The sequence below is a fragment of the Haemaphysalis longicornis genome, unplaced genomic scaffold, assembly GCF_048455015.1.
Source record: "Haemaphysalis longicornis isolate Haplotype H1 unplaced genomic scaffold, Haemaphysalis longicornis Haplotype H1 scaffold_3, whole genome shotgun sequence".
In the NCBI taxonomy this organism is placed as follows: domain Eukaryota; kingdom Metazoa; phylum Arthropoda; class Arachnida; order Ixodida; family Ixodidae; genus Haemaphysalis; species Haemaphysalis longicornis.
In genome coordinates this window covers 51820096-51832321 of record NW_027526335.1, presented here as the reverse complement: position 1 = coordinate 51832321, position 12226 = coordinate 51820096, and the positions used below count along the sequence as shown (strand labels likewise).

The following is a 12226-nucleotide window of genomic DNA, read 5'->3' as shown; positions in this document are numbered from 1 at the left end:
GAAGCTGTACAAAGGTGAGGTTGGGGTGCAGTCGAGTCGACAACGATGTTCGATTCACGACACTGCTTGTTCGCTCGAAATGATCGACCAGAAGTTCAAGGGACAGTAACGTATCGTACCTCTGAGAAGAAAGGCGTCCATGAGAGTAGCTTGAACCAGTTAGTTGATAATGGTAACATAAAACATCATTACGAACACGAAGAAAACAGACAACAAAGCGTTGACTTCAAATTGAAAATTATTTTGCAAGCATTCAGCATCTACGCCTCGCATTTTATGCGCGCAAAACATGGGAAAAGAGATAGTGAAAAGAATACGATCCCAATACCACCCATCGAATAGCGCTTGCTTGCAGAATCAAAAAGGCACGTTTGGTGTCGTTGGTACTATAATAGAGGCTACACGTACGCAGTTTTGTTCCGCATGGCTTATTTAATCTATTACCCTGATAAGACGAACAGCGTTATCAGCGCTCTCTAATGTGACTTCACAGGGGGCAAACTCTGGCACGCAACCGCAATTACGACACTGACTCCCACAATGGCCCTGAACGGCCTTGCTAACATTGTAATCGTGCTATCGCAATCTGTCGCGTATGCACCTGCCGGTTCGCCCTATATATCAATTTCCACGTGACAATGGAATGCGGTGCATGACGTCACACAAAATTGCTTTCTACTTCATGTCGCAGCCGCGTTTCTTTTTTTTTTTTTTTTTTCTTGGCGCAGAGGACGTTTTTCAATGGGTTTCAAAGTTTACGAGGTGCGGAGAAACAACAACATCATAGCCGTGCCCAATTTTTTTTAAATTGTGTGAAATCTCGTGAAACGGCCACCTCCTCGCATTTTTATTCGTGTTTTCTGCTGTCTACTACGCTTTTCTGCCTTGCTAGTTTCCTCGTTTTCTCTGCCTCAGTAGGCAACGCCTTCTTAAGCTTCCCTACTGAATCCAGCCGGCTTACTCGATGTTGAAAGCTGTATTTTATGCGATGCGTACGCAATTTATTCAGTGCGTTGCTGTGGTGCCATCACCAAGAACCGAAAAGTCCAATCGTCGTCAGGTCAGCCAAGGTTTATTCAGTATACCAAGACGTGGCCCATCAAGGCGGTCACGTGGTGCTGGTCCCATTCTATTGGCGACACTGTGTCGCCAGCGGGTAAGCGCGCTGATCGACAACAACAGCGCCCCCTCCATCTCCCTACCGCTCATAAAGCGGGTTGCGGGCATCTCCGCTCTCGCGCTTGAGCGATCGTTCTTTGGCGGAGCAGGACAGGGCACGAAGCGGTGCGGAAAAAGTGGGCGACGGGGGGAGCTTGTTAGAGAGAGCTCCCTTCGGCGCATTATAGCTCTGCCAAACAGACCGGGCAGAAGCGTCGTCCTCGAAACACCTATTCGCCGAGAATGCCGACAAACTTACGCCAATTTTGATACTGGCTAACCAACGAATCGGCTACATAAGCGACCTACTTTGCCTCCGCGTGATGACATTTTTGAGGCCCCACTCGCCCACGTCAGAACAGTGGGCTTGAATGTTGGTCCAGTATTAAGGTCTTGTTTTAAACGTAGAAGGTGTTCGGTGTCGCCGGCAGCAAACGATTCCTCCCCGGCGCCGACATCTTCGGCGGACCGCCAAAGTTTGCCATGCCATCTCGCTCTCCTGCTCCCCTTCGCGTTTTTCTACCGCTCCTTTCTGCGGTATTGTGTCCTGGGCGACGCTTCATTGAAGGCGCCGTTTGGCACCGTCCATCGACGACGAAGACGACGTCTCCCCGGGATTATTGGCGACGAGTGACGCTGGGGGCTGTCACCGCTGGATGTGTATCCGCTGTGTGGTCCTGCTATCTCGCTTTTGTTTTCGTGTCCGTGGTACGCCTAAATGGTTGCGTGCTCTACAGAGCCCTGTCGCGTTGTTTTCGCACTGATACGATAACGACGGGAAAGAGAGTTCGGGCACTTGTCTTGGCGCAGCGCCCAAAAGAGAGAGAGAAAGAAAACTGACGGGGGTACAAAAGCGACGAAGCACCTCACGACTCACAGTCAGTTGGACCCGGTACAGAAATAACAGTTATGTGTCAACCACTGTGACGTTCAGCTCCAATGAGCCATTTCTGATCCCGTTATATCATTAATTACTTATTTAAGCGTTCGTGGTGATATTATGACCTTCGAGTTCGAAACTATCCTTTTGGTGGTGCGACGTCTGAACGTAGGAACCGTGTTGCAATTATCGAACAGTGCTTAGCACTGCACTACTTGTAAGGAACAGGGAGACCACCTTCATGGGATATTGTAACATTGGAAAGTACTCCCGTTGAAACAGAGAAGGTTCCTAGTCCAGGCATGGTTACACCAATAATAGTTTGGTGCTGGGCTTAGCTATTGCTACCACGACTCAGTTAGTATTACGCAGAAGTATAATTACAGACATCTTCACGCCTGAAGAACATTTTAAGTGGGTAACCTTCTGAAGTAGGTACCGTTAGAAACCTTTTTAACGCCAGTACTAATTTCTTAAGTGGGTACCGGCAGAAACTTTCTTGATATCATTTTTTTTTATGTTCCAAGCACTAAGCAGCAACGCACTTGAACAAGATCCGGGCGAATGAATGTCTTTTTAAACACAAAACAATGAAGAAAACGAGGCAGCTAGTTAACCCCTGTTTTGCCATTCACTGAAAGTGACTGGGTAAAGCAAAAAAACTGGCCGACATGATCCAATTATTCGGCTGCACAAACAGTGTTCGAGCGAACACTTTTTTTCTTTAAATGAATAATACCGAAATACACAAATGTTGTCTCTTCTTTCAATTTGATTCTTGGAATTTTGAAATTATCTTGTGGCTTTAAAGAATCCTGTTAGAAAAAATTAATTTCTGGAAAATTTTCCAACAGGACGCATGAAAAATGGAAGGAGAAAGCAAGGAAAAAAAAACGATATCACTTCACATGTGTGACCCTGTCCTGTTCCTCTTTTGACGGTCGTAAGCGCGAAGCATTCGACACCCTTCATACATGCAGAATTACCAATACAAAGATGCTTCGTAACTCTGCTCACTCAGCAATAAAAAGCTGCGAATGGCGGGAATTGTTCATTCTTTTCTAGCAGTTCCCCGACATTACCCGCTCGTCTCATAATTACTGCGGCGTCCCCAAATTCTCGGATCGCATGCCTCACTAATCGTAAAATTAACTCGGATGCGTCTCCTAAACGTCCCGGGCAGATGTGATTTCGCGTCTGTCGTCCGCGATGTCCCTTCATCATGCTTGCTGCCAAGCTTCTTACTATTTCCTTTGCGTTAAAATATACGCGTTTCGAGCAGCGTCCTCGCTGCTTTGTCTTGCGAATGAATGCCGGCGCGAAGGCCGCCCACCTCGCCCGGGCAGTCCCATATGACTGATTTGCATAGCAAATCGGAAATGGCGGCACATTTCGAAGTATATTGTGTCGACAACGAGCGAATACACGCGTCCGCGTCTTTCGATGCAAATGCTCCTCCGCGTCGGGCTCGGAATGCAGGAGAGGACTGTATATAGCCAGTGACCCAGCTACGCACAGAGCTTGCTACATTCCCATTTCCCGTACTCCTTAAAGAATGAACAGTCGAATCTTCCTTTACCTCATTCGAGGCGCAAATCCCCAAGGGCCTCGCGAATGCCATCATTCCACTATATCTCGTTTTGTTTTCACGGCCCGAGTTCCTGCAGGCAGAAGCAGCAGACTTGGCCCTAACGCCTGTCCTGTATGCATCGCCTTTTTCCTGTTTCCTTTCCCTCTGTTTTGATTCTTTTTCCTGCGACTCTCCATTTCTATTTCTCTCATTTTTTTTTGCTCCTTCTTCTTCTTGCTGCGCTCGAGATCCTTTTACCCGAGCCACCACCTCCGAACGTCGTCTCCCAATTATGCAAAGTATGACAGAGCATCGCACACCATGCAAATGGTGTTTCGGGTACCGCGGCAACGCTCATTCGCCATCGCATTTTCTTCGCCATTGGCCGCCCCCTAACTTCTTCCGTTTCTATATTCTCCCTCCTTTCTCTTGCTCGTCGTAAGTGGATGAACTCCTTCCTCTCCCATCCTCATCCTTTATATCTCGTCCTTGGAACTACGCTTGCTCTTCCGCGGCGGGGAAAAGCATCTCTCGTTTGGCCCACATTACCTGCGGCGTCTTTTTCTTATTTCGTGTCTGAGCACCTTTATGAGATGGGCTTCAAGGCCGGATGCGTTTAGGTGATGCGTTCAGAGCACCCATCAAATTAGCCAAATTTTTGTGAAATATATTTGACGTTTGCTATGGCGTTACTTACCAGAACCTGAGATCACGAGTAAAGATTCTTCCGTTGCTCTTTTTTTTTTTTGTAGTACAGCCTGCAGAAAAGAAAGTTTGGTTCACGCTAAGTGTATTTGCGAGGTTCCGTTGAACTTTTCCCGCCGAGAACGACGTGGAGAAACCGAAGGTAGTTCGGTAATAAAAATAATAAATGGGAACCGAAGCTTTCGGTTACTTGGGTGTAAAGTTTATCTTTTTTCAACCGCGAGGAAAATATAATTTATTCTCGCACTCGCTCGCAAAATTGAACAACGCGTAATGAAAATGAGAAAAAGCAGCGATAAATATTTACCTCATTCTTGCAGGGAATGCTTGCAAGAATGATGCTGGTTTAGCGCCATTTCAAGCACATTTACTTAAATTAGCTGCTCAGATGAAAGAAACAATATGCTTATCTATCTGAACAAACTAGTTATCTATACGTTTGCGCCGTAATGATATTTAACATTTCATCCGGGCGTAGATTAGTAGTATGGTGGTCCTGCGCAGCGATGTGCTAAGACATTCATCGTTGACTTAAAATGACGCAACACATATTCCCTTCTAAGCTGCACGCTAGTCTACGTGGAAACTCGCAGACACAACAACCACGGTAGCCCATGAGAACCGAAGTTTTAACCTAATTGATTTCATTTAGCGCATCGCTAACGCGTTCGTGAGCGTGAGCCCTGAAACGTTCTGACGCCCTGAAGCACGCCAACGCTCTCGTGGACGCTGTCATGGCCCCTAAACAGATTAAACGGCATACTAGTATGTATTCGTATTTGCCAAAGGTTCCTTCTAAGGTTGTCTAATAGGGGCTGTTGCGAGGCTATACGGACTTAAATCAATTTCGCGTCTGGCGCATTCTTATAGCCGCGCAGTGTAGAAACTTCGCTATTGCAACATTCTACTACAGTTTCGTAAGCAGTCAGAATTAAAAAAAAAAAAAGCGCAAACTATATTTTAACGAACTGTGGACCGCCCTAGGATTCCTACGAAAAAGATAGTCACCTAGTTGAAAAATAATTTGGCAGCAGCCAGCTCTTTGGTTAAAAAAAACTTAAAAAAAGCCTCATATCTAGAGGGCTTAGAAGCATGAGTGTATCATATAGATCCGCTTCACACAGAACTGCATTTTACCCAGTTCATGGAGGCGAGTATACGTATAGTCGTTATTGTAGGCGCTTTTTTTCCCTTTCCCTCTGATAGAAGTTAGATGATTGGACCGTAGTCAGCATTTCGTTCCTCTCTCTATTTAACTCCAACATCGTTTTTCATGAAATCCGCGGCGAACTTTTACAGGTCTTACACGAGCTCCTCTGCAGCTCAGCTGTGCTCGTTATGACCAAACGGTTCTGCTTGACGTGGGTCTGAACTCACTCATAATGACTGAAATTCTTTCACGCAGAAAATCTAGATGTTTCGTGCCTAGGTTAGAATTTTGAATTTCGAATTGAAAGCGAGCGTATAGAGGTGCATTATTAAAGCAGTGTGACTGGCTGGGGATGAAAGCAGCCGCACCGGGCAACCAATTGCGGGTCGTTTGAATTGAACGAGCACGGCCGCTAGGTTTGTCTACGTTAGTTTCGACGATTACCGGCGACCCACTCTGAGTGAGAGAGACGGAAACTTTAATGAAGACCACTCTGCTGATAAGCATGTAACTAAGGCTAGGCTCTTGCCACACCACATACGTTTTCAAACGACTGGATGTTCGCGTATCGGCTTCTGTTCGGCAATCATTGTCATGATTCACCATCAGCACTTCCCCTACCACTCAACGACTCGGTATCTCCGCAAAAGCTTTCATAGATCTGTGCACAGGCCGTTCACAAGGGCTACCGTTATTACAGCCCTTTGATGTAATAACGGTAGCCGTTATTACAGCCCTTTGATGTATTTGATGTGTTCGAAATGGGTGCATTTTAGTGCGACGGCCGATGTTTCACAATTGCAGCCCATGGGTGTGCATTTTTTTTAAGGGTGTCATTCTCCCCCTGTGTTCGCAGGTTTCGACTGTTCCGAGTGAGCGGCGCCTGCGGGAGGCTGAGCGGAGAGCGCCGTATGCCTCGCCAGGGCCGCGGCTGCGATTGGATGATACACGGACCACAAACGCGAACAGCTCCTACCGTCGCAGGTGAGCCTCGACGCTTAATGTGAGGCGAACACGGCTCGCCCCACAGCGCCATGAGTGGAATTCTGCCATTATGGTCACTCCCTTCGTCTTTGCTGTACAAAAAATGTCACGTTCTCTGAGGAACAGTGGCGTTACGAGCAGCAGCCGCTGTTCTAGCATGCAACATTGCTACCAAGATATTAGGCCGCTCTGTTTTACTGTGCTGATTTGATAAGAAAAAAATCCCCGGCTATCTCCACTAACATGAAACCTGGGGAGGGGCGAAGCATGTAGTGTATAAAAGTATTCTTGGCGCCTTGACGTGTTTGCTAACGGAGATGAAACCGTTGGGGGGTACAGGTATACAGCTTTGCTGTAAAAGTCTCTTGTCTTTAAAGCACGAAGTTCTCTAGCGCGAGGCGTAAAGGAGTGTCCCGGTGTTTATTTAGTACGCGTTACAAAGCGCTCCAGCGCGAGGCGTAAACGAGTGTCCTGGTGTTTTGTTTTTTTTAGTCCGCGTTACGGTATAGCGCGAAGCGTAAACGAGTTTCTTGGTGTTTAAATCCCGTGACTACACAAGACGACGATTACGACGACGACGACAGGAGACGCCAACAGCCCCATCCCTTAGGGGCGTCGCCCCTAAAAAAACAAAGGAAGTCTTTCACCGGCTTAAAAAGAGCTGGTTTTACAAACCTAGTTCGTGCGACGTCATTCTCCCTTCTGTTTCCTTTTTTTTTCTTTTATGGCGATAGAAATTCTAAAGATGCATTTTTTTACGTTGTATAAGCTTCCAGGACGTCACGCCATGCCAAACCGGAACCATGCCTTGTGCTATCCTCGCGCCGCTTTTGGAAAATTGTTTTTATATTTCATGTTATTCTTTTGTTATTGTTGAATTATTATTTTGTGTTAACCTCCAAGTGTACCTAGTAACTCCTTCGATTTGTTTGTCGTTATTTGCCTCAAGTGAGCCCAATTATGCGAACCAAGCTGCATTTGTCTTACAAATATTGGACGTCACGATGGCAGAAAACTTGTTCATGAAACCTCAAAATTTCATTCTTATCAATAAATGAATTGTAACCGCGGAACCTTGATGCCAGCTTCGAAAGGAGTGGTGCGTGGTCTTAATCCCCGTGCTGGCAAGTGGTTTCTTTTTTCGTAAATATATACTAGAAGTGCCAACACTAGCCTTCACGCACGCACGCACGCACTAAGACTTAAGAATTGTTTCGGTTATGCTAAAGACACGTAGTTAAGCCCACTGCAGTATTGGGCGGTTGGTGACTCATCTTAACAATGCAGCACAACAGAAACTGTACACCTCAGCTGAAGTCTTTGTTTCTGTTGCGCTGTATTGTCAAACTAAAGACACTTCATGCCTAAATTGCGAAGTACGTTTTCCTAATTCACTGGCTGGAGCATGTGCGGACGCTCGTGTAAGCAGATGTACGCGATGAAACAGCAAATATTTAAAAAAGAACACCCACACAGATAAGGGAGGAAATATGTGCAACTCGCTTCCAGAGAACACTTCAAAGCCACAACGTTTTTGCGAACGAGGCCCATCTTTTCAAGTCATATCCATCCTTTTCGATTCATTCGCTGTTCCAATCTGCTTTCCGGTTGGGCTTAATCGTCAGCATGTTTCGTAAGCGGCCCGTAAAGCTTTCAAAGCCCGTTTTGCGCGTGACGCATGCGTGCGACAGACGCAAAGAAACTCCGGGCGCCAGCTGCATTTCTATGACGTGCGTCCGCAGGCATTAATGCACCGTCCCGTCTGACTGTCACAGGGACCGCACAGCTCCGACGTTGCAGCCTCCGCTTGAAAGCTCCTGCCAGTTGTTTCGTAACCCTGATGCGCTCGCGTCGGGCTTAGCTTGTCGACCTGCTCCGAATCCCGCGCGTTTCTCAACATCGACGAGCTAGCATCCCTAAAGATGCATCAGCATCGACCGATTCGTGGGCGCCGAACGTCGGCGTCGTATACGCTCTAAAGCGCCTCTACGACGGTTCCTGGCTTGATGCGACTGTTTGGTTACGTAACTTTTGTTTTGTTTAGCCAGAGCGAATTAAAAAGTTTATTGGTGAAAGTTTTAGGCCTCAACTCCGCGAAACAAGGCATGTACACTGCAGCAAATGATTAGAGAGAACGTGAAACCTTTTATGCACGAAAATACGCGCCGTATAAGATATGAACCAAATTGGAAATTACAATGTATAATAAAAAGGGGTCCTGGAGTAGTTGCTGATGGGATGAGACCTGCGGCTTTGGGCCTCTCCTGTCGCTCTACTCAGCGTGCATAAGGGTTTTCATGGTGCATTTCCCCTCTTTTGGTTAATTGTCCCCCGGTACAGTGCCTGAGCAGACGTATAGCAGATTCGAAAGGGAATGGATGAAGTGGAATCAAATATGTGTAGTCGGTGTTAGCGTTGGCGCCAGCGCGTGCACGTCCGTCTGGCTCCACCCGCTTTTAAACGTGAGGAATAAGCACTGCATGCCTACTTGTAGATTGTAGACTCGAAAACTGTTATCAGTTTCATGACTACCTTTGCTTTTGCACCACTTCCCTCTTTTCTTGCTTACCTACTTTCTTCTCTTTATCTTGCTTTTCCACTTTCTTCTTTCTTCCCATCTTTAAACCTCCTCTCATATGTCGCGTGGGAAAAACACGGAGCGCAAAAAAAAAAAAAAGAAACGCCTCGTGATTCCGCTCCTTGTGCTAATCCTCCCTGGTCGTTTCTGATTCTGGATTCCGTAAGGAGAAGGCTGAAACGCTATGGTTTATCTCACTTTAAGCCATAGTTCTCTCTTAGCAAAACGCCGCATAATACTTACAGTGTTAGGGTAGCCGCAGTGCTCACGAGGAAGCAAAGGCGTGCCAATGTTTGTTATCAGCTATTTTATCACGTAATTAATTTAGTGGGAAAGGGCGCACGGATTACGGCAAACACGAAGTCACCACCGTTTGAGAAAGGAGTGTTGTCTCAGAAGCCAAGGTGATTCACAATATTATAACAGGGGTTTCGACAACTTTCACAACAGATAACGCAGTGCTAGGAGCATTTATTCTTTTAATTGAAGGTATTTTAAATGCCCACAGGGCACAAGATAAAGAATCGGAAAGAAACACGCACAAAGTGCAGGTTTTTGCGATAAGGAAATACGCAGGAGCAGACTGCTTTGAGGTATTTCAACGAGGAGCGTTATGCACGCCTTCTTGGAGTGAGTGGCACCTATGATAGCACTTGTGGTGTGATGAGCGTGGTTACATTTGACGAGAGTTTTAAGTAAATTTCCAAAATTTGGAGGTCTCACGCGTCTAAGCTACACCTGGGCCATTAAGTACGCCCTAGTGCGGCGCTCCGGATTAATTTCAACCACCTGTGGATTATTACCGCGCAAAACATCTCCACAGACCGGCGTTACCGTCTTCGTCCGCCCAGAAAAGCGGCCGCCGCTGCCAGGATTCAACCCGTGTCCTTGTGTTCAGCAGCACAACGCCTTAGCCACTAAGCCGCCGCGGAGGGTTTTAGCAGGCAGCGCTGACTCATTTGGGATTGACGAAAGGCATGCGCACAGCCGGGCGATGAACTAACTGAGTGAGAAAAAGAGTGGATTGGGCTTTGTCAAGCTGCTCATGCGGGAGACCAGCCAGTCTTAATCTAGAAATGAGATTGGATTGAATTGAATCGTTTGTTGAACGACTCCCGCATAATTACAACTCTCCAATGCCACTATTGCTCTGACGAACTACATTCGAATCCCACACGAACTAAATTCGAATCCCACACGAATTCAATTTGTTTTCTCTTCACAGCGGCGGCCATTTTGGTGCCATTCGGGTTGACGAACGAGGAGTACGACTACGATCGCTTTTCGCGTATGATGAGACACCTAACGCTTTCGTATTAATATTGTTGCGGAAACTTTACTGCTGTGCGAATCAATGCATCGGCGCCGACGACTGACGCGCGATTGAGAACGAACGTCGTTTCGGCGCCAGCGACATTCTCAAGAGCGGTCGAATACGGAAGCCAGCCGAAGGTTCGTGTCGACGAAGCAGTAAACGCATTCGCCGCAGCAACTTGGGAGTCTAGATATGCCTTTGCAAGCCCGAGACGAGTATCGCAGTGCGAGAAGAGCTCCTGCAAGTAGCGCTCCATTAGCCGGCAAATTTAGAGGGGCCTACGAACAGCAAATCTTCCACATTCACTCCGTTAACTCGCCGCTGCCTGTTGCCTTGTGCCTCGAGAGCCGCCGCAAATTTCGCAGTTTTTGACACCCGCAGCGTGTAGACCTCTATTAAGGCAACGCCCGGCACTGACAGTCGTTTTGTTCGCCGTACGGAGAAAGTTTTCCCCTAAAACTTCTTCGCAAAGGCGACGCTCGCTCGCTGGGCTTGACCTGCGCTCAAGAAATGTCGCGTGCTCGTCTCAAAAGCGGAGCGGCGGGCGCGGTGCCACCGGCGAATGGCGTCGCGTCGCCGACGACGGCACGCCATCGCAATGGCTTCCCCCCTCCGTCTCAAGAAATAGGAGGAGGAGGGGGGACGCCCGACACGTTAGGCGGGAAGACAGATTGCACAAGCGCGAAATGAAGCGCTGTGCACCGGGCGAGCCAAAGTTTGGACAAGAAAAATGGCGCACAACAGGAAGCCGTTCGGAGCACGGAGAGAAAATGTCTCCAAGAGGGTTATGTACTAATAAAAAAGGACGAAGAAGGAGAGAGAATCGAGGCTGCTGGGAGCGAGGAAGAGGGGGCGGCAAAAACCGAGCACGAAACACACCTCGAGGCGATAGACTGGCGAACAAGGGAATGTTTCGAAGCCGGTGCTGGCAGCAGCGATTGCTTGTCAACCCGGAGTCAACTGCTTGTGTATAGCTTGGTGGCGGCAGTGGCAGCGACGGCGGTAGAACGGCGTACACACATAAAAAGAAAACAAAAATAACACGAAGGAAGAGTGTTGGAGATTCGCGAAAAATAGCTCCGCTGCGACGCGGTGGCTAGAGAAAAAAAAAGAAGCAATAAACCGACTTGATGGCAGAATATCCGGAAGGAAGAGCGACATCGAAACGAGTTGTGTCGCAGCCTATACGGCGCGCCGCAGAGCGATTTCTTTTTACCCTTGGCTGGGTACTAAACTGGCTCGGGTTATTCATTCGAAGCAATGCGCTCGTCCCCGAAAATCTTCCTTACCCGCCGGGCGCGCAGTTTTTCCCAACCTACTCCCCTCACTTCTTTTCTCTCTCTCTTTCGATGTCCTCCGAACGAGTTTTTCTTCTTCCTTCCAGCGTCGTTCGTTTCGTCCCTCAATCTCTCGTCGTTGCTTTCACGGCTGAACGCGTCGGTCGCCCACACAGAAGCCCGGGAACCCTGCGAACAGAAATTGAAAGCTTATAAGATTTGTTGCGCGGAAGAGGCAGCGACGCGATGCAAGTATATGTGTATATACACGCGCTCACGCACGCGCATGCGCAGTACAGACATCCCGCAGCGTCAACACGGAGCGCGGAGGGAGAGAAGAAGTTTTTTTCGCGATGATGTGTAACTGGGACATCGACGAAAAGCAGCGGAGGATGTATAGTGCCACGAGCCGTGGAGGAACATTATAGAAAACAGGCCATAGCGCGCGCGCGGAAACATCAACGGTCGCTCCAACGCTGCACTTCGTTTCGCGGCGCCCTGATTTTCCGACGAGTCTTTTTCTACTGACTCAATCTCCGTTCCCCTCCCTCACCCCTCCCTCCTTTTTTGAATGGTCGCTAGCTTGTTCGCTTCGGTCGATTGTATTTG

The 12226-nt window shown here is 47.9% G+C and overlaps 1 protein-coding gene across 1 annotated transcript in view; it reads left to right on the top strand.

Annotated features, from left to right (window-relative positions):
• The window catches only part of LOC144174458 (uncharacterized), a 113520-nt gene that overhangs the window by 49343 nt on the left and 51951 nt on the right, over nt 1-12226 (top strand). Inside the window, exon 2 of the mRNA XM_077703178.1 lies at nt 6320-6447. The gene's annotated coding sequence lies outside the window, so the exon portion shown is untranslated. The remainder of the gene's footprint in view (nt 1-6319; nt 6448-12226) is intronic.